This window comes from Bufo gargarizans, chromosome 1 (assembly GCF_014858855.1).
Source record: "Bufo gargarizans isolate SCDJY-AF-19 chromosome 1, ASM1485885v1, whole genome shotgun sequence".
Classification (NCBI taxonomy): Eukaryota; Metazoa; Chordata; class Amphibia; order Anura; family Bufonidae; genus Bufo; species Bufo gargarizans.
In genome coordinates, this window is record NC_058080.1 from 168472133 (window position 1) to 168495610 (window position 23478).

General features: G+C 42.8%; 1 protein-coding gene across 1 annotated transcript in view; it reads left to right on the forward strand.

Moving 5' to 3' along the window:
- The window catches only part of GASK1B (golgi associated kinase 1B), a 62322-nt gene that overhangs the window by 16903 nt on the left and 21941 nt on the right, over nucleotides 1–23478 (forward strand). The window lies entirely within an intron of this gene.

Consider the following 23478-nt stretch of genomic DNA (forward strand, 5'->3'; position numbering starts at 1 on the left):
TAAAGGAGCTTGTCCCGGGGTATCTACCTGGTGGGTGGTTAAGGTAGTGTACCCTGGCTTCTGGGAGAAAGTGGGGCTTTTGGACTGCAGGAGTTGGTTAAGCTTCTCCCTTTCAGTGGGGCTAAGTCGGTCCCCTATCTTGACCTGAGCTACTATATCTGCGTGGGGACTTTTTTCTAACAGATCTGGAATGGGTAGACTGTCGGGGTCTTCCTGAGGGGGACATCATACGGCCGTCACGTTCTCCGGCCGCTCAAGATATTCCTTGAGCATGTTCACATGGAATGTCTTTCTAAGATTGCTGTCATGGCAGCTAGCTATTACGTAGGTGGTGTCTCCCCTTTTCTCCACTATCTGATAGGGGCCCTGCCAGGACGCCTGTAATTTGTCTGTCTTAACTGGCTTAAGCACTAACACCTTTTGCCCTAGGGTAAAGATTCTCTTTCGGGCCCCCCGATAGTACCACACCTTCTGTCTTCTCTGGGCCGATTGGAGGTTAGCCTGCACTGATTTGGCTAATTGCTCCATTCGGTCCCTGAGTTCCAGCACGTACGGCACAATGGGGACACCGTCAGTCTCCATCTCTCCCTCACAGTGCTCTCGGATCAGGTTTAGGGGTCCCCGTACTTGTCTGGGGGTGGTATGGAGAGCTCAGGAGGGACTTAATTTTGCAAACCTGCCAGAGTTGCTGAGTCAATTCGGCCATAAATTGGGTGCCTCGGTCGGACAGGATTTCTTTCGGAAATGTTGGATAGGGCGACAGCTTTCGGGTACCTGGTAGCGTAGTCCACTATGGTAAGAATGTAGTGCTTACCGGAGGGACTAGGGGTAGCCAGCGGTCCCACTAGGTCAATAGCAACCCTGCTGAAGGGTTCCTCCACAATGGGCATATTTACTAAATGAGCTTTAGGGTGATCACCTCTCCTCCCTACTCGTTGGCACACATCGCAGGTCTTACAATAAGTCCTAACATCAGCGTGTACCCCTGGCCAAAAGAATGTGTGAGTAATGCGGTGTAGTGTGCGGGTTATAGCTAGGTGGCCTGCCAAGGGAATGTCGTGTCCTATCTTGAGTATTTCTCGACGGTATTTGTGGGGCGCTACCAGCTGTCGCCTCTGCTGCCCCCTTTTCCCCGTCAAGCGATATAGCTTTCCCTTTTCCCATAAAAAAGTTTTGTTATCTGACCCGCTCCCTCCGGTCTCTGCTCGTTCCCGATACTTTTGTAATGTCGGGTCAGTCTTAGACTCTGCCTCGAAAGCATCTGGGATGTCCCAGGGTATGGGACCTAACGGGTAAGTCGAGGTCGGGGTAGGTCTTACCTGTGTCTCCGGCACCGGTGAGAGTTCTTGCTCCGTTCGGGCTTGGGCTCGGGTAGTCACTGGGTTCGCCTCGTTGTTGTCCACTGGAGCATAGGCAGAAGTCATGGGGCCCAAATCGTTGCCCAGTAGTACTTTGGCAGGTAAATTATTCATTATGCCCACGTTCACGGCCACCTTTCCCGCTCCCCAATCAAGATGTACTTTAGCGGTCGGAATTTTGTACACATCCCCTCCCGCCACTCTAACGGCCACAGTCTGCCCTGATCGCTTGTGCTCCGGCACCAAATAGCTCTGGACCAGTGTAATGGTAGCCCCCGTGTCTCTTAACCCCTCAGTAGATCGCCCCTCGAGCCATACCTTCTGCCGATGGTGCTGGCGGTTATCCGAAGCAGCAAATACCGGATCTGCTTCGTGAAGTGGTCCCAAATATTCCTCCATAGGGGCTTCTTGGTTAACACAGAGCGCCCGGGCAGGACGAGATGACCCAGGGGGGTCATTATAATTCCGGGGGGTCTGGTGTGCATTAAGGGGGCAGCTAGCCATGAGGTGCCCTGGTTGCTTGCATCGGTAGCAGGTCGGTCTGGGACGATCAGAGTTGTTACTCGGTGGTCCTGAGTACCGTACGGGCCCCGCGGGCACCGGGGCTCGGAATTCGGTACGTGGTGGCGTGCGGTAAACATCTTTGTGTTCGACCTGTGCTGGGGCTCGGTAGTTTGTGGGTTCATGTAGACGGGAGTCGTAATGTTCATCGGCCAATTTGGCTGCTTCTTCTAAGGTAGAGGGTGGTCTGTCTCGCAGCCATTCCTTCCCCTGCTGCTCCATGCCGTTATAAAAATGTTTTAAGAGAAATAATTGTAAAATTTCCTCACCAGTCACAGCTTTACTTCCGCTCATCCAGTGATATGCCGCTCTCCGCATTCGGTGCGCCCATTCCATATGTGTGTCGTTAGACTTCTTTCTCGTGCTACGAAATTGTCGGCGATACGTGTCAGGAGTTACTGCGTACCGCCGCAACAGTGTCTCTTTGACCAGCGCATACTGTGTCACTTCCTCAGCGCCCAGAGTCCGAAATGCTTCCAGAGCTCACCCGGATAGTTTCCCAGACAATATCGTGGGCCACTCTCTGTTGGGAATCTGGTGCAGGGCGCATTGCCTCTCGAAGTCCGCTAAATATTCATTGATTCCTGTCTCGCTCTCTAGGAAGGGTCTAAAAGCCGCATAGGGTATCTTTGGCCTCCCGGCGTTTCCGACAGGAACGATTACCTGCGGTGCTTCGGCATTGCGGTGTGCGGTCACTAGGCTGAGTTCGTGGGCTCGAGCCTTCCGTATATCCTCGTCCGCTTCTGCCATCAACTGCTGTACCAGTTCCATAGGTGGGTTCGGCCCGTATAGCGAGAGCCTCTCCCGAACAATCCTGGTCTTTTCGTCACTACTCATGGTCGGGGTTTCTGCCCTGATCCAGTTCGGTTAGTTCTGCGATCAGTTCCCTTCGCGGACGGTTGCTGGCGTTCCCCCCTCTGCTTTCGAGTAAATCCTTCAGGGTTGCACGTTTCAATTTTTCGTAAGCTCTCTCCATCCGTTCAGTACCTCTCCTAGGAAATCCAGGACAATCCCACCGCTGCCATCCAAATGTTATGGTTACTCCCCGGCTAGCTGGAAGCTGGACCGCTTAGATAGTCTGGATCTCGGTTTAGGGAGAGAGAGAAGAGCCGCTTCGTCGCGATATCCAGAAGGATCCTGTAAATGTAGAACAATCCCGGTAACGATCTTACAGCTAGGATTATCCTTCCCCCCTCCACAAACAAGTCGAGGCTGCGATTTGAAGGTTAAGCAAGACAGATATTTATTGACCGGGGTCTCCTTTTATGCAATCCTGCCCTGGAAAGGGCTACATTTACATGATTACGACAATACACAATCACATGTCTGGTACAACCCCCACGTCTCCTCCCCTCAGATAAGCTTTTAACATAATTAACCCACACACAATGTTACCCAAGTTCTGGATGTACCCCAAAACCAGGGGGTACATCTTTACATTCGGTATCCTCAGACAGTCCTGGTGTAGGGGAACAACATATCCAAAATCCGGCTCCGTCGGTCCAAGGGTTCGGGAGTTACGGGTCCCTGAAGTCCTGACCGACCGCACAGACTTTTCAGCCGAAAATGGTTCCCCAAGCTTTGGTCCTGCGGCCGGTCTCCGCTCGTGCGCCAAAACCCCACGAAACCCCTGCCCCCCCCACAGCCACCTCAGTGTCCTCTGGAACACTGGGGGGGCTGCAAGGCTTAGTCCGTCCACCGAATGGCTGGTCGGTCGGCAGCCCCAGCACGAATCTACGCTGTCCTGGAGGACTCAGCGGTGCTCGTCTGTCTGCGCATCCGCCCTTAGATCCAGGCGACTGCTGGCAACCACCGCTGTTCGGGCGTAAGACGGCCGCGACCACGTGCAAGGTCCCGAAATGGCGGCTACCCATGCCCAACACAAAGGACTCGTGCCGGACTGTGCGAATGGCTGAAGACAGAGCTGGGAGGCAAAATAGCTCTTAATTGCACACAGTGTAACTAACAGTAACAGTGTAACTAACAGTTTTGTAACAGAGAGTGATGGGGTGCTGCGCCAGATGACCTGGACCGCAGAGTGAAGGCAAAAGGGCCAACAAGTGCTAAGCATCTCTGGGAACTCCTTCAAGACTGTTGGAAGACTATTTCAGGTGACTACCTCTTGAAGCTCATCAAGAGAATGCCAAGAGTGTGCAAAGCAGTAATCAAAGCAAAAGGTGGCAACTTTGAAGAACCTAGAATATGACATATTTTCAGTTGTTTCACACTTTTTTGTTATGTATATAATTCCACATGTGTTAATTCATAGTTTTGATGCCTTTAGTGTGAATCTACAATTTTCATAGTCATGAAAATAAAGAAAACTCTTTGAATGAGAAGGTGTGTCCAAACTTTTGGTCTGTACTGTATATATATACACACTTTAGATCAGTGTTTGTTAAAAAAAATGGAATTTCCGTAATATACGTAGATCAGAGTTTTTATGACAGCACTTATAGATATACTGAATAAATACACCTGGAAGAATCCATAAAATAAAAGTAAAGACAACTTCACATGTCTCCACCCTGGACTGTGAACATACTCTATGTATGCATTGTGTTCTCAGGGATTACAGAGGAATGCAGAATTTCTTGGAAATACAAGTTTTTTTCCTAACCAGAATTTCTACACCATATACTCTGATCAGCTAAATTAGCTAAAGTCAAAAACTTTGCTGCAGAAATTAGGGATTAAAATGTTGCCGGGGTTTTAACCATAGGAGATTGGATAGGTGGTAGTCTTGGCCTTGGTGCTTGAGGGGGATCAACTGCCCCCCCCCCCCCTTGCCACATAAAAATAAACACTGTGTTACAAATAGCACATGGTACTTAGGTAGCCCTGTTACAAATTTTGCATTGGGCTCTGGACTGTCATGCCTTTGTGTGCTGCAATGATCAGGATTGTAAAAGTAAAGTTCTCATAGTATGTTTGTAATATACACATCTTTGATGCCTGAGCTCTGATCTTGGTGGCTGACTCCAACATATTCTACTGGTAGGCGTTTTCACTATAGGAGGTGCGGCAAAAGGATGAAGAAAGTGTTTTTGTGGAAACCATAATTTCATAATTTATCTGTAAGAGGGCTGTAAATGCTCTAATCCTCTCTTACAAGAACTGATGAAAATATAGCAAAAGCTAGTCAAATTGTGCGTGAAAATCTTTGGCTGACTGTTAGACCAAAGTGAGCATCAGGAGAGAAACAGTAAGGAAAATCTTAACTGAAAATCTTGGCATGAGGAAAACTTGCAAAAATAGTTCTCAAGATGCTCAGCAATGAACACAAGCAAAGAGTTGAAATTTCCCAAGACCTTTTTTGAAGAGGCAAGATGACGTTTTGGTCTGTGTCATCACAGGTGATGAAACATGGATCTATCAATACGACCCTAAAACAACATGGCAAAGTGCCCAATGGAAGACTGCTAATTCTCCCTGACCACAAAAGTTCCACTAGTTCAAATCTAAAATAAAAAAAATGTTGGTAACTTTCTCACATAATGGTACTTTCACACTTGCGGCAGAGGAATCCGCCAAGCAGTTTCGTCAAAATGTCAAAACGTATGCCAACTGATGGCATTTGTAAGACTGATCAGGATCCTGATCTGTCTTACAATTGCATTGAAATGACAGATCCGTCTTTCCGGTGTCATTTATCTTTTTGACATCCGGCACTAATACATCCCTATGAAAAAAATGACGGATCCTGCATTCCGGCAAGTGTTCCGGATTTTTGACCGGAGACAAAACCGCAGCATGCTGTGGTATTATCTCGTTCTGAACAGTGAAAAAGACTGAACTGAAGACCTCCTGATGCATCCAGAACAGATTACTCTCCATTCAGAATGTATGGGGATATACCTGATCAGTTATTTTCCGGTATAGAGCCCCTGTGACGGAACTCAGTGCTGGAAAAGAAAAACGCTAGTGTGAAAGTACTCTTAGAGGGATTATTCACTATGAATTTTTACCAGCTGGACAAGCAGTCAACCAAATTTACTATTTGAAAGTGCTAAAAAAGGTTCCATGAAAAAGTAAAAAGAAAACAACCATTCCACAAAACCAGTGCTTTGACGCGTGGACAAGGAACTGGCACCAGTGCATATGCAGTACCCCACACCTGGGGGTATTAAAAATATATATAGTTATGTTTTATATTGTTATGTACTGTTATGTATTTTATGTGGTATATGGCCATCACTATCAGTAGGAAATGGATGGCAAATGGTTGGCAAGGAACAGGACTAACTAGGCTGTTCCTCCCCTCTTGTTAGGGGTGGCCTGGTCCTACTGTCTACCAGGAGAGGGAGTTCCTGTGAAGACACTGCAGAGCTCCTGCTCCTAACAGAGGTTCTCCAGAGGTATCAAAAATATACAGCCTCAAGTAAATTCTTGAGAAGACAGACAGCAGAGTGAGCAGCTACAATCTGCATTAAATACACTATTGTAAGACACCCATCACCCAGACTACTAGTGGGCCAGTAGAATACAAGTGCTATACTGCAGCCATCCAATATGCCTCCATATTCCTTACAGGTGCCAAAATATTGCACTTAAAATCAGCTGCCATTGACTATACAGGTCCTTCTAAAAAAATTAGCATATTGTGATAAAGTTCATTATTTTCTGTAATGTACTGATAAACATTAGACTTTCATATATTTTAGATTCATTACACACCAACTGAAGTAGTTCAAGCCTTTTATTGTTTTAATATTGATGATTTTGGCATACAGCTCATGAAAACCCAAATTTCCTATCTAAAAAAATTAGCATATTTCATCCGACCAATAAAAGAAAAGTGTTTTTAATACAAAAAAAGTCAACCTTCAAATAATTATGTTCAGTTATGCACATACTTGGTCGGGAATCCTTTTGCAGAAATGACTGCTTCAATGCGGCGTGGCATGGAGGCAATCAGCCTGTGGCACTGCTGAGGTGTTATGGAGGCCCAGGATGCTTCGATAGCGGCCTTAAGCTCATCCAGAGTGTTGGGTCTTGCATCTCTCAACTTTCTCTTCCCAATATCCCACAGATTCTCTATGGGGTTCAGGTCAGGAGAGTTGGCAGGCCAATTGAGCACAGTAATACCATGGTCAGTAAACCATTTACCAGTGGTTTTGGCACTGTGGGCAGGTGCCAGGTCGTGCTGAAAAATGAAATCTTCATCTCCATAAAGCTTTTCAGCAGATGGAAGCATGAAGTGCTCCAAAATCTCCTGATAGCTAGCTGCATTGACCCTGCCCTTGATAAAACACAGTGGACCAACACTAGCAGCTGACATGGCACCCCAGACCATCACTGACTGTGGGTACTTGACACTGGACTTCAGGCATTTTGGCATTTCCCTCTCCCCAGTCTTCCTCCAGACTCTGGCACCTTAATTTCCGAATGACATGCAACAGTCCAGTGCTGCTTCTCTGTAGCCCAGGTCAGGCGCTTCTGCCGCTGTTTCTGGGGAATGCGGCACCTGTAGCCCATTTCCTGCACACGCCTGTACACGGTGGCTCTGGATGTTTCTACTCCAGACTCAGTCCACTGCTTCCGCAGGTCCCCCAAGGTCTGGAATTGGTCCTTCTCCACAATCTTCCTCAGGGTCACTTCTTCTCGATGTGTAGCGTTTTCTGCCACACTTTTTCCTTCCCACAGACTTCCCACTGAGGTGCCTTGATACAGCAATCTGGGAACAGCCTATTCGTTCAGAAATTTCTTTCTGTGTCTTACCCTCTTGCTTGAGGGTGTCAATGATGGCCTTCTGGACAGCAGTCAGGTCGGCAGTCTTACCCATGATTGCGGTTTTGAGTAATGAACCAGGCTGGGAGTTTTTAAAAGCCTCAGGAATCTTTTGCAGGTGTTTAGAGTTAATTAGTTGATTCAGATGATTAGGTCAATAGCTCGTTTAGAGAACCTTTTCATGATATGCTAATTTTTTTAGATAGGAATTTTGGGTTTTCATGAGCTGTATGCCAAAATCATCAATATTAAAACAATAAAAGACTTGAACTACTTCAGTTGGTGTGTAATGAATCTAAAATATATGAAAGTCTAATGTTTATAAGTACATTACAGAAAATAATGAACTTTATCACAATATGCTAATTTTTTTTAGAAGGACCTGGATTTAAAGTTCTACATTACACTTAAAAAAAGAGACTTTTATACATTTAATTCTGGCCTCATTCTTCAATACGGCATTTCGCTGCACTGATCCCTAGTGAGCAACGGCCTGAGGGAGTGCACCGTAATACAGCACTTCACCCAGACCAGTGCTACTCCCATCCTCTGCACTGGCTTCTCCAGGGCTCGCTGCACATAGTTTCCCAAGGGGACTACTTTGAAGATAACCAAAGTGAAATTCAGCAATGAGGTATGTAGTACTTTTACCGTGATGAGTTTGCAAACTTTTTGTCAGACCTTGTATATATATCATGTTTTTGTTTTATTCTTATTTGGTTATTGTAATTCAGCTAAAAAAAAAAAGATGATGTGCGAGGCTCTGGCCAGCATAGGACAAGAAGTGATGGAGTTGATATTGCCTGTTAAGTATCTAAAGCTCTTGCATTCTCTTATCTCTAAGCAGTTTCCTCAGGAAGGTGACTCATGCTAGAAATGTGTCTGTTACCTGCTGATACGATTGTTTTATTGAGCTAATGTAGTTGACAGATTTGCCCCCAAGAAAGGTAATTTGTTCCATTATGGTCTTGGCAGCTATGAATAAACTACCGGTACTTTCTGGGCAGCAAAAATATGTACAGTAATAAGATAAACATATTGCAGTTTGTTCCAGAAAAATAAACTCTGCAAAGGCACATGTGAGGTTATATGTGGGTGACTTGTGTAACTATTTGCTCTGAGGCTCGCAGAAGACTGTGAGGATCTGGCGTGAAATGTCTGGCAGCGGATAATTAGAAGGAGGCTTTCTTGTGTGCATTATTTTCACTTAGTGGATTGTGCATATGTAGATAAAATCAAGAGCTGCCGTCATCAGTAGTCATGCAACACTTGCTATGCACATTTACATTTTGCCCTACTTTTGCATCTGCCGTTCACTCGCTCTGTAAAAATGAGTATTTTTTATGAGGGTTCCCTTACTTGAAAAGCATAATTCACTATGATTTTAAATACAGTTAAAAAAAAAAAAAAAGTTTAATTGACATATAGAGGAATACACTCTAACAAAAAATATATATAGCTCACCCAGATAGAAATGTTGGATTGCTGCAAAACTGATTGCAGGTGGTGTCTGACAGACACTGGGTCTTGCCACAGGAGGGTGTAAAAGTTCTTCCTCCGCTCCCATATAAAAGAAAAAAGCTCCCAGAGGCTATTTACCTCTTGGTGCAAGATCATTGACTGCTAGACATGCCTCTACAATGCACTAGAAGACATTTCAGAAGGGGTGCATCATTGAGAGAAGCAGGATGGGCATTTCAATGAATTGCCCACCATATAGGCCGCGCTGACACAGCTGTTAGGAGGTGTTGGAAGCAGTGGTTACAAAAAGGCGTGCACATGGTGAACAGGTTCTGAACAGCCCAGGCCACCAGTAGAGAGGATTGTTTGATCTGCTGACAAGCACAGGCAGCTCCCACAGTTTTGTTGTCCACCATCCAGACAGAGGTTGCACTTTTATTACATACCCCTGTCATTTAGCAAAAGTAAATTTGGTACCATGGCACCTATTGCGTGTTCTGCATTTCACTGCCAGTCATCATTGCCTTTATTTGTGGCGGTGTCCTAAATAAGAAACCTGGACCACTATGGATTAGAACTGCATCATTTTAAGCAATTAATCCTGGTTCTGTTTGAGATCTCGCGATGGTCAGATTCGAGCATGGTGGCCTCATGGTGAGCTCTTCAATTCTACCTTTGGTGGAGCGACACACTGCCCCAACTGCTGGTGTGATTATCTGGGGAGCCATCAAATACAACAGTCGGTCACACCTTGCAGTGATAGGAGGCACACTAACAGCTCAGAGATATGTGCAGGAGATCCTGTGACAAACATATGTTGCCTCTCATGACAGGACTTCCAACTGGCATTTTTCAGTAGGATAATGGTCGCCCACACACAGCAAGGGTTTCTCAGGAATGTTTCCACCAGATTACAACACCTCTATGGCCTGGCTGGTCACCAGATCTATCACTAATTGAGTATTTATGGGACCAGCTGGGACTCCAGCTTCGGCTACGTATGAGCGTGCAGGATCTTCCGGCCCAGCTGCAACATCTGTGGGCAAATGTGCTGCAGGATACCATACAAACCTGTATGCCTCCATGTCTAACCGTATCCCATCTTGTATTCAGTCTAGAGGCAGCCCAACAGGGTACTAGAGCCTCCTTTCAATTGTACAGTTTTACCCAATAAACTTATCCTTTCTCTCTAATATTGTAATCACTTACATATATCATCATTACATTCACACATAGAAAGTTTCATTCAATTCCAACAACTCATTTTTGGTGCATTTTGTATTGTCAATGAGTGTACACATACATACATTTGGCTATTAAAATCTAAGGGCATATTGTAAAATAGTCACAAAATACAGTATATGCCAAACGTGAAATATGTGACGTGAACACAGTAAAGTTTTATATTAATAACATTAACTGTGCTGACTATATCCTGTTATGCATATATAGCACTGCCATTAGTTTTGGAGCTACTATTTGGTCACTGTATGTAGGTATTATTTGAGCACCATGTGGTGGTATTTACATTGCTGCTTAGGCACTGTACAGTATACTATGTTTTTAGTAGCCAATATATGAATTATTTTTAAATTGACATCCTAAATGATGCTGATAAATTTGACACCAAATGGTATAGCAATTCGTACCCTGTATTGACAATATATCATATGGGGGGCACCAAGAGGGTACTCAGGCCATTAGCCACCTCAAAGCCAGACCTACACCCCACTATTCCTTGTCTTCTCTGTGAATTTAAAATATACAATGGAAACAACCAGATTATTATATTCTTCTTCGCATGAATGTCACAAGATGCATTCTTAGGTAATCGTGTTTTTTAGCAGGAGAAGACTGCTCAGATGTATTGTTACTCGCTTTCATTATGTATTTGGAGCTGTGACATGATGTATAATGTAAATGTGTCATTATCTTCATAAACATGGCAAATTTAGAGCACACTTGTGCCAATTTACGGACAAGGGACTTTTCAGACATAGTAATTACATTTTATTGCACTCGTCATGTGAGTATGCAGTAGAACACTTTCCTTTTCCTTTCCTTTGCATGGGAGATGTTTTGGGATTACTTACATTATCCTTTGGTATTATTTAAAAACAAATCTATATTATACAAATCTATTTGTAATTAGCACTACTGTATAAACTGCTTAATTTACCACCCATAACACTATACCAGATACATTACAGCGCGTTTCAGTCTCACCAATATATAATCAGTGATCAAATCCACAGGAACGGTGTGAAACCATCCTTTATTCAAATTCCAATGACACCACTATTTGTGGCATGAATACGAGGACAAGCTTCCGGATATAATATCTTTCATCAGGTGTAATAGTTACACGTACACGCACATATAGAACAAAGCTTCACGTTTTACAAGGCTTTCAGATTTTTTCCTATACTACATTGAAAGCATATTGTATGAAAATAGGATCATACTGCAGATATTCCTGAGGTCCTCTTTCACACCATGCGGTTTTACACCATCAGATCCAAGCACGGGACAAAATGTAGGTACTCATAAAATTCCTCCCCCTATCCAAACCTATAAAAAACCAAGGGGTCGCAGAATAGTGAAGCAGATTCACATATATGTCCCGTAAAAAGGTTTATTGTACTCACAAAGTTACCCTTGTAATCAGCATATCAGAATTTAAAATCTCCACTCTGCCCGACCCGGGTTTCACTGCTTGAGCTTCGTCAGGGGCGTCTTTGCTGCTTGAGCTTCGTCAGGGGCATCTTCGCTGCTTGAGCTTCGTCAGGGGCGTCAAAGCAGTGAAACCCGGGTCGGGTAGCGTGGAGATATAAAATTCTGATATGCTGATTACAAGTGTAACTTTGGTTTTTATAGGTTTGGATGAGGGGAGGAATTTTATGAGTACTTACATTTCGTCCCGTCTTGGATCTGATGGTGTGAAAGAGAACCTCAGGAATATCTGCAATGCAATCCTATTTTCGTACGATTTTGATTTAAAGTGAACTTGACCCACATCACTACACTAGGATCTGCAGTGCGAAGAGTCCAGGCAACGTATCAGAGACCTTTTTTCTTTATATTGAAAGCATGAACAATTGCATGTATCATATGTGCTATACTTGATAAGGCTTTTTCTCATATGTGTCAGAGGCTCCATTTAGAGCCACCATTGCAAATTCTATAAGATTTGATGGGATAAAAATATCATGCACCCTGAGTCGCAGAGAGTGTGACGAAGCTGGCAGAGTGTCATGGAGTCTATTAGCCTAATTCTTACCACAAATAAGACTACATTGAAATTGTTTTTGGTGATGCCACCTCTATTAGTAAGAGTAAAAGACATTTTAGTGATCTAGACTGTGGATTGTGGTCTGAGATCAGGAATTGCACTTGATTGGGAGAATGTCACATATGAATAAGGGTATAGCCACACTGTCAGGTTTCTGCATGCAGTTTCGGAAGCCAAATACAGAAGTGAATTAAAAAAAGAGAAGTTGTATCTACCCTTCCTTTTTCTCTTTTTATGATCCACTCCTGATTTTGGCTTCCAAAACGGCAAGCAGAAATCCGACTGTCTGGTCGTACCCTAAAAGTTCTGTAGAACTAGAAATTCCAGCTGCTTGGTGCAGGTAGATTTTTCGAGTAGTCTCACCTACTGTATGCATAAAAGCCAACATGATCATTTTTATAGACCACATAGTTGTCACAACATGAGGTGAAGCCGCTAATAGTGCCAGTCGTGCTGCTGGATGGTTCTGACACAGAAAGGGAGCTTCCCCCTCTGTGTAGGCATATGACTACTGACATACTTGAAGGGGGTTGGTTGTGTGGCTTAGTACAATTGCGGCTTATGGGGAGACAGAATGGGGTGGGATTGCTATTTTGCAGCCAGCCCTGTTTAAATACATAGGGGATTATTTATTAAGACCAGCGTTTCAGACGATGGTTCCGCCAAAATAGGCACCGGCATCTACATAACTTCAGCCGATCCACTGCAGCTTATAAGTCTACTGCAGCTTCCTTGCTAGCGTAGATTTAGACCATTTTCTATGCCTAAAACAGGTGTCAAAAATGATGAATGATGGGCCTGCAAGCCCGTCCCCTTTCCCCTGCCTGAGCCACGCCCACTTTTTTAGATCTAGCGTGCGCGGGGAAAAGTCACAGATTGCGGTGCAAAGAACCTTTGAGCTGTAATCTGTGCCAGAAATATGCCGAATGTAGATGTATTTCTATTAGTAAATAAGCGCCACAATGGGCCAACACAGAGAGGGGGAAACTCTAGTTCTGTGCTGGATCCAACCTGGAAGTGCAATGGGACCAACACTGTTAGCAGGACATCAGATTACCTATTGTACTGCTGTAAGTTTAATGAATTTCAAATACGTTGACACAAATTTGTATCTGGCCGGACAATCCCTTTAATCTTGTTTTGACTAATGCGTGTCCCAGGAAGCTGTCAAGGTGTTTCATTGGGTCTGCTGGCCTGTCCCCTTCCCCGCCCACACCACGCCCACTTTTTAGACCTGGCGTGAGCGGGAAGAAGTCACAGATTGTGGTGCAAAGGACCTTTGTGCCATAATCTCCTTCAGAAATAGGCGTATGTCTCTTTAATAAATGATCCCCTATATTCCTTTTTGTATAACAATGTCTAATTCAAATGATTTATTGTCAGTGTTTATTCCCATTTTTACACCTACAATCTTATTTCTAGCTTACTTTTCTATGTTTTAGAAACCCTTAAATCCTTTCATTAATATAGTGCTGGTGCAGATAGATTAAATGAAATTTGCTATTATTGTCAGCATGGGATTTCCTGGAAAGACTCTCAGCAGAATAAAGATTATTTTAGTCTAAAGTCAAAAATTTTATTTTAATACTTTGATCTCATAAATGCAGGATATTAGCAAATACATACAGTAGTATAAGATTATTGGCTGTATGCCTTAGTCAGGGAATTGCTTCTTTATATGCAGCACCTTCCAGCCTCAAAACAAGCTGACCGGCTCCAACTGTTCAAATGTTCACTCATAACAAGCATCATGCCTTTGTTTGGTTAAAAAAATACTTCACTGCTTTTAAGGGGTTTTTCAAGATTTTTTGATGACCTATCCGCTGGAAGCTTAATAGAGTATATGAAAGATTTTATACTACATGGGAAAAATTGACCAAATATAGACCGATGAAAGTCATCTAGAATTGAGGTGTATTTATATAAAAGTGCCTATAAGCACTAAAGCTCTTTTTCTGAGCTCCTCTCAAATCTCCTTTGATTACACCATATCAATATTAAACAGAACCGGGAAAAAAAATACCACAATTGTGTTTTGGGGTAAGACAGATCAAATTAAATTCATTGTCATTATGCAAAAAATTGACATACTTTTTCATATAAAACACTCATTGGCTCACTGGGAAGACTGAGAATACAAGCTTTCTACACACCTGGTTTTATCACCAGACATGTTACATACTTCTAGGTGTAGCACAGGAGGTCCATGCCCGCCGGTATTACCCTACTTTTGGCAAGCACAGCCACAGGAATGCTCACTTGTTCTGCGGCTTGGTTGCTATAGCTGTCCATGATGGACATCATCTCCCTGCTCCTTCCCACCGGGAAGCCTGCCTTGAACTTGGCCTGTCCTCTGAATACGATTCTGTTTATACCCTGGTGCCATGCACTGATGACTGTTGCTCTACCTGAGTCAGCTGTCACTGAATGGAGATTATTCCAAGAGGTAGCAACCTGGTGGTTTCCCTGCAGTGAACATCAGATCTCTGTATATGTGTGAAAAGGTGCAAAACAAAAGAGGGCAATTAGGAGTAGCCATTCAGTGGCACAGTGGGTCTATACTCACTATGTTAGAATAGGCATGTAACTTAACCCCTTTAAAGATGGCGCAGACACCTATACTAATATACAGTATAAGGTAAGTGATAACGTTGATTGCATACTTTTAACCCTTCAGATGCTATGGTCAAACATGACCATGGCATATGGGAGCGCGAAAAAACGGAAGCACGTGCTTCCAGGTTTGTACTGGCTCCCCCTAGCGAGGATCGGCGGAGCTGGAGTGTGTGTATGTGGCAGCCTCTGTATTCCTGAGTAATACGAGGCTGCCACACATTAGTTCCTATGGAGCCCCTCTTTGTGTGGCAGGGCTCCATAGGAGCATAGTAAAATGCTAATGCATTGGAATCTGTAAGAATAGCAATCTGACAATTATTTGTTATAGTTCCCTATGGGAAGAATAAGAAAGTGTAAAATATTCTTTAAAAATATAAAAAAGAAATAAAAATAAAAACACATAAACAATAAAAAAAATAAGAATCGTGGTCATCGCCGCATACGGAAACGCCCATACTATTAAAATTTCCCATCTGGCAAAACGGAAAAAAGTCAAAAGGGCCAATTTGCTATTTTTTTGGTCGCTTCACCTCCCACAATAATTTGAATAAAAAGTGATTAAAAAGTCATGCACACTCCAAAATGATTGACCCTGGAAAAAATAAGCCCTCACACATCTCCATACACATAACTACAAAAAAGTTATAAGGGTCACAATATGTCAACAAAAAGAAAGAAAACATTTTTTTCAAGTTTTTTTTCCAGCATTAAAATGCAAGAAAAACTATACAAATGTGGTATCACCATAATTAGACCTGGAGAATGAAAGTGACAAGTCATTTTTGACCGCATAGGAACACCATAAAAACGAACTGTTGCAGAAATGAGTTTTTTTCCAAATTTCATCTTATTTGGATTTTTTCCCCCCACCTCCCAACTACATTGTATGCAATATTAAATGGTGGCATTAGAAAGTGCAACTTGTCCCACAACAAACAAGACCTCATAAGGCTATGTAAATGGGAAAATAAAAAAAATATGGCTCCGGAAAGGCAGAAAGTGAAAAACAAAAATGAAAAAATGAAAAACCCCAGGGCTGAAAAGGTAAACTATATATGAATAGTACTTTAATACAGTCTATTGTGATTAGTGGCTCCAGAGGGACTCCCTAGATCTGGTAACTGTAGATACTATAGCGCACTAGCGGCATAGAGGATGTTATAGCATTAACAGAACTGGTAGTACTGATGTAAAGTAGAACTGGCTTAGTTGCCCAAAGCAACCAATCAGATTCCACTTTTTATTTTTCAAAGGAGCTGTCAAAAATGAAAGGTGGAATCTGCAGAGAGGAGAATGAGGCAGCTCTTTAGCTCATTTTTGTGAAGTACCTTGTCCTGCTGTGTGATTAGGACAGGTTATGTGTGTACTAATCGGACGGCAGCCATTTTTTTTCTTCTAACGATTGCTCCCCAGACAAAATGAACCATTATAACTAATAAAAGGAATTTGGGAATATATTTATAATAAAGTAGTATATAAGTATTTTCATTTCTTCATTCCCGGAGAACCCCTTTAAGAAATTGCTCAAATAATGGTATTGGCCAGATTGTACCACTGGATGACTTATCAAAGGATCTGTGCTTTATATTGTGCTATTATGAATTGCTGTCCTGTTGTGTAAAAGTACAAAACTGTGTCATGAGTCAGATAAGCACATTAAAGAATCAGTCCATTATGCAAAAAAAAAAAAAAATCACTTGGGTTTTCTTTTTCAGGCTACAAAATGAGCAGCTCCCTCTCCATTCCCTGTAATAAGCATTTTGGCAAGGGTCCCACTGCTTTTCTGATCTGTTGTATCCAATTTCATCTGCTGCAGATAGAGATGTGCAATGACAATCAGAAATGTACAGTAACTCGAGATGAGTGAAGTTTTAAAAAAATTTATTTGGCCGATTCGACGAATTTTTCTAACAAATTTGGTTTGATCCGAATTTATTTGTGGCGAATCACGTATTTCCTGGCTGCAGAAAGCCTTTATAGTGGTGTGGAACACTGTGCCTTGCAGTAACACGCACAGGGAGTCTGCTTTGGTAGTAAAATAATACTGTGAGTCAGTATAACATGCCGATGACAGGCGTCGCTCTTAGAATCACTGCACATTTCACTTATTTGGGCAGTCATGGGTCCAAAACTGACCAAATTACTCAAGTATGAACTAAACCTTACAGGTTGATGTTAGCACCAAGAAGAAGCGCACTCCTTTTACACCGTCATCAGCTGATTCCACATAGATGTCTACAGAACCTGTTCTATTAAACGCTTATACAAGTAGAGCCCCCCGACAGACTGGAGAGGGTGTCAGCAGTAAATTTGTGTTGACATCACTGATTATTTTGCCCTTCCACTGATCAGAACAATAACCCCTAAAAAAAAGGATCCTGTCTGTTGAGCATCCGCCTTCATTCGGTCAGCATTTGGTCAGTAATACATTATAAAAAACTGGAGTGGATCCAAAACAGAGATGAGACGTGAATGGAATATTTGCATGTCTTTTGTGTTTTGTACCCACTCCTGCTTTTGGCTACCAAATCACAAGCCAATTCTGATGGGACCATACAGGCCTTACAGCTGCTACACAGACAGGATCCGTTGTGCGTCTCATTTTTCCTTCCTTCTGACAGATCAGAAGAAGGGTCAAATAAATGATGATGTCAGTCAGGCCTAAAGGCAAAATAGTGGCCCCGTTATGAGGTGGGGATGGTGAGAACAGCATGAGAAGTCCACAGAGTTACCCTATAACATAGTGGTGAGGTGGAAGCAGCATGAGGAGACCACAGAGTGACCCAATGACAGAGTCTGGAGGTGGCGGCAGCATCAGGAAGAGGCAACAGAGTGGCACAATGACAATGTGGAGGTTGCAGCAGCATCATGAGGCCAAAGAGTGGCACAATGACAGAGTGTGGTGGTGGCGGCAGCAGCACCATCAGGAGGAGGCCACTGAGTGGCAAAATGACAGTGTCAAGGTGGCAGCAGCATCAGGAGACCACAGAGTGGCAAGGTGACATAGTGTGGAGGTGACAGCAGCATCAGGAGACCACAGAGTGGCAAGGTGACATAGTGTGGAGGTTGCAGTAGCAGCATCAGGAGACCACAGAGCGACCCGGTGAAAGAGTGGGGAGGTGGCAGCAACATCAGGAGACCACAGAGTAGCAAGGTGACATAGTGTGGAGGTGACAGCAGCATCAGGAGACTACAGAGTGGCAAGGTGAAATAGTGTGGAGGTAACAGCAGCATCAGGAGACCACAGAGTGACCCGGTGACATAGTGGAGAGGTGGCAGCAGCATCAGGAGACCACAGAGTGACCCGGTGGAGAGGTGGGTGGCAATATGAGTACCAGCTGAAGATGGTGGGTGAAAGAAGCAGCACTTGGAATCAGATGTGTGGCATCATGCGGGTGGCAGCATCAGAATAGTAGCTGAGGCAGGTAGCCAGAAGAAACCGGTCTATTTGGTCAAAGTGTTGGTGTGGCACCATGGATTATCTAGTTTGATGCATCAGGCATTGGTAGGTGGAAATCCTGGCTGATCCACGCCTGATTCCTTTTGACAAAAGGCTAGTCTCTACACATTTTGGGTGGACAGGCGAGTTCTTCTTGAGGTAACTATGGCCCTCGCCGCACTAAACATCCACTCTGATCCCACATAACTGGCCAGGCAGGACATATACTGTATGTTCACCACACAACGGCTAATAAGCCCTTTTTTATTTTCCACTAATAGACGCCAAAAAAGGCTGTAACTTTCTCACTACACCACACAACGGCAAATCCTTTTTTTGTGCCACTAATACAAGCAAAAAAGGACTTTAGAACATATAACTGAACCTTTGAATGGCAAATATATTTTTCCACTTATACACTCCACAAAAGGCTTTGGAACATATAACTTCACCGCTGAACGGCAAATAGGTCCTGCCCCTTATTTTTTTCCACTTATATACGACACAAAAGGCTTTAGAACATATAACTTCACCGTTGACTGGCAAATAGGCCCTTATTTTTTTCCACTTATACACTCCACAAAAGGCTTTGCAACATATAACTGCACCGCTGAACGGCAAATATATTTTTCTTTTTTCCACTTATACACTCCACAAAAGGCTTTGGAACATATAACTTCACCGCTGAACGGCACATAGGCCCTGCTTCTTATTTTTTTCCACTTATATACGACACAAAAGGCTTTAGAACATATAAATGCACCGTTGACCGGCAAATATATATTTATTTTGCCTCTAATACACGACAAAAAAGGCTTTAGAACATATAACTGCACCGCTGAACGGCAAATAGGCCCTTATATTTTCCACTTATACACTCCACATAAGGCTTTGGAACATATAACTGCACCGCTGAACGGCAAATATATTTTTCTTTTGCACTAATACATGACAAAAAGGGCTTTAGAACATACAGTACAGTCCAAAAGTTTGGACACACCTTCTAATTCAAAGAGTTTTCTTTATTTTCATGAATATGAAAATTGTAGATTCACACTGAATGCATCAAAACTATGAATTAACACATGTGGAATTATATACATAACAAAAAAGTGTGAAACAACTGAAAATATGTAATATTCTAGGTTCTTCAAAGTAGCCACCTTTTGCTTTGATTACTGCTTTGCACACTCTTGGCATTCTCTTGATGAGCTTCAAGAGGTAGTCACCTGAAATGTTTTTCACTTCATAGGTGTGCCCTGTCAGGTTTAATAAGTGGGATTTCTTCCCTTATAAATGGGGTTGGGACCATCAGTTGCGTTGTGGAGAAGTCAGGTGGATACACAGCTGATAGTCCTACTGAATAGACTGTTAGAATTTGTATTATGGCAAGAAAAAAACAACTAAGTAAAGAAAAACGAGTGGCCATCATTACTTTAAGAAATGAAGGTCAGTCGGTCCGAAAATTTTTGAAAACTTTGAAAATGTCCCCAAGTGCAGTCACAAAAACCATCAAGCGCTACAAAGAAACTGGCTCACATGCAGACCGCCCCAGGAAAGGAAGACCAAGAGTCACCTCTGCTGTGGAGGATAAATTCATCCGAGTCACCAGCCTCAGAAATCGCAGGTTAACAGCAACTCAGATTAGAGACCAGGTCAATGCCACACAGAGTTCTAGCAGCAGACACATCTCTAGAACAACTGTTAAGAGTAGACTGTGTGAATCAGGCCTTCATGGTAGAATATCTGCTAGGAAACCACTGCTAAGGACAGGCAACAAGCAGAAGAGACTTGTTTGGGCTAAAGAACACAAGGAATGGACATTAGACCAGTGGAAATCTTTGCTTTGGTCTGATGAGTCCAAATGTGAGATCTTTGGTTCCAACCACCATGTCTTTGTGCGATGCAGAAAAGGTGAACGGATGGACTCTACATGCCTGGTTCCCACCGTGAAGCATGGAGGAGGAGGTGTGATGGTGTGGGGGTGCTTTGCTGGTGACACTGTTGGGGATTTATTCAAAATTGAAGGCATACTGAACCTAGCATGGCTACCACAGCATCTTGCAGCGGCATGCTATTCCATCCAGTTTGCGTTTAGTTGGACCATCATTTATTTTTCAACAGGACAATGACCCCAAACACACCTCCAGGCTGTGTAAGGGCTATTTGACCATGAAGGAGAGTGATGGGGTGCTGCGCCAGATGACCTGGCCTCCACAGTCACCAGACCTGAACCCAATCGAGATGGTTTGGGGTGAGCTGGACCGCAGAGTGAAGGCAAAAGGGCCAACAAGTGCTAAGCATCTCTGGGAACTCCTTCAAGACTGCTGGAAGACCATTTCAGGTGACTACCTCTTGAATCTCATGAAGGGAATGCCAAGAGTGTGCAAAGCAGTAATCAAAGCAAAAGGTGGCTACTTTGAAGAACCTAGAATATTACATATTTTCAGTTGTTTCACACTTTTTTGTTATGTATATCATTCCACATGTGTTAATTCATAGTTTTGATGCCTTCAGTGTGAATCTACAATTTTCATAGTCATGAAAATAAAGAAAACTCTTTGAATGAGAAGGTGTGTCCAAACTTTTGGTCTGTACTGTATATCTGCACCGCTGAACGGCAAATAGGCCCTTACTTTTTCCACTTATACACAACACAAAAGGCTTTAGAACATATAACTGCACCACTGAACGGCAAATATAGTTTTCTTTTGCCACTAATACATGACAAAAAGGGCTTTAGAACATATAATTGCACTGCTAAATGGCAAATATATTTTGTTTGTGCCACAAATTTTTGCACTTCACCACATAACAGCTAATAAGCCCTTTTTTTCCCACTAATACAAGCCAAAAAATGCTTTAGAACATATAACTGCACCGCACAAGGGCAAATAAGACAGAAATATAAATATTTCCTTGTAATAAACCCTGTTAATGACTGTATCAAACAGCACTTGCACCCCAATAACAAGAACGGTTTGCTGGAATTACAGAGCTGTATAATTGCAATTTGGATCCCCAGTCAGTGCAGCAAGGTGTAATAGGATTGTTCCTTTTACCCAGGCTTTAACCTTCCTTTTTGAACCCCTTTCAACATAAATGTTGTGGAATGATTCCACCCTATCCTTTCCCTACACCTTGAATAATCTTTCCCTGAACTTGTAAATCGTTTTTTTTAGCACAATGAAGTCTTTCCTAGCACTGTCCCTAGCACCTGCTGACGTCTCTCCCTGCACTAACTACACTGGAAAATGGCAGAATGCAAGATGGATGAGGCTATTTATAGGGTTTTAACATCACAGGGCTGGCTGCTGATTGGCTGCATGCATGGCATTATGGGTGATCCCTCGTTCCCAGAGTTCCTTGCTCTATGTCCTCACACGTGCAGCAGTCTTTTTATGAAAAAATGCAATTCGTTACCAAGAAGCGTGAGGAAATTCGGATTCAGTGTGATAGGAATTTCCTGAAACTCGGATCGAATTCCACTTTGTCAACTTCGATTCGCTCATCTCTAATAGTGACAATGACATTTGGCAGAGCCACTGGCTACGTGTGGTTTTTGTGACCCTTCTAAATTGTGCTGTTGGAAGTTGTGATATGACAAGCAAAGAAACAACCAATTAGTACCTTATAGCAAAATAATATGCTATACTCTTCTATATATTTCATGTTTTCTAAGGTTTGTGGTGTCCCTAAGTTATCATTGCATTTCACCATCACAATTAAATGTTACCTACGCTGTGATCTGGGTTGGGTGTGTTGAAGAGTTGGGTTTAACTAGTATAAAAAAATAGTTTTCGAAGTTATACACCTACCTAACGCCTTTGCCTCCCTTTGGGTCCATAGTAGTAAAATTTCAGAGGTAGTACAGGATTAAAAACAGCTTTCCTTTAAAAAAAAACAGCAGCACGACTAATACATCCTGTGGACAGGTGTGTGCTGGTTCTGGAAGAAAGCTGCCATGTTTTTCTTATTCTGGAAAAACTTCTTTAAGATAACGAACAATCAAGACGACCATAAAAATACAAGTATAAATTTAGGGTTTCTTTTGAGTAAAGACAGGAAACCAAATTCATCCCACAGCTATATAACAACTCACCATAATTAAAGGACGCTAAAGCTGTAATTTGTTTATATATGGTGTATCTGCCCTTACTATATCTTGACAAAATTTTCTATTAGATTACCTTTAGTAGGAGCGTCTAAAAAATTCTGCTACTATGACTGCATTTTAATCAGATACATTTGCTAATGAATATATTACTATACTGTATGCTTGTTTTTAGGCCTCTTTCCTGTTGTTTTCCAGAGGATCTCAAAACTGGTAAAAAAAAAAAATCCATTTAGTCCTCATGCATTCTGAATGGAAAGAGATCCGTTCAGGGTGCATCAGGATGTCTTCTGTTCCATCAGCATTCTGTTTTGTGACCGGACTCAAAACCGCTGCAAGCTGCGGTTTGGTGTTCGGTCATTGAAACGGAACAAACCAGATCCGTCACTAAAAACAATGTTCGCCAGTGGTGACGGATCTGGTTTGTTAGGAGCCCAAAAAAACGGATCTGTCACGATTGACTTTCAATGTATTTAGTGATGGATCCAGTTTGTTCTGCTTTGATTTCACAGAACTGCGTCCTAACTGAACGGATGCATCCTGATGTGCAAAATCAAAACAAATACGTTTAATTCCAGTTTTGAGATCCTCTGCCGGATGTCAAAACTGGAATAAACAACGTAAGCGTGAAAGTAACCTTACTCAGTTATACAATACATGGCATTTTGGGCTGGGAAATATGTTATGTTATCAGATGCTAGATTAAAGGGTTTTTAATGTATAGTACCTTTTAAAGTATTCAGTTCAGCTCATATGTCAGTGAACATTGCATCTTTCATGACTGCACAAAATCCAACTTATGTCGTAAATTTTGCCTACTCATGTCTCGCTGTTACTTTAGGATAGAAATGTCAAGCCCAGGTTACCCAGCATGGTATGTGCCTGCACAAGAGATGTATTGCACATG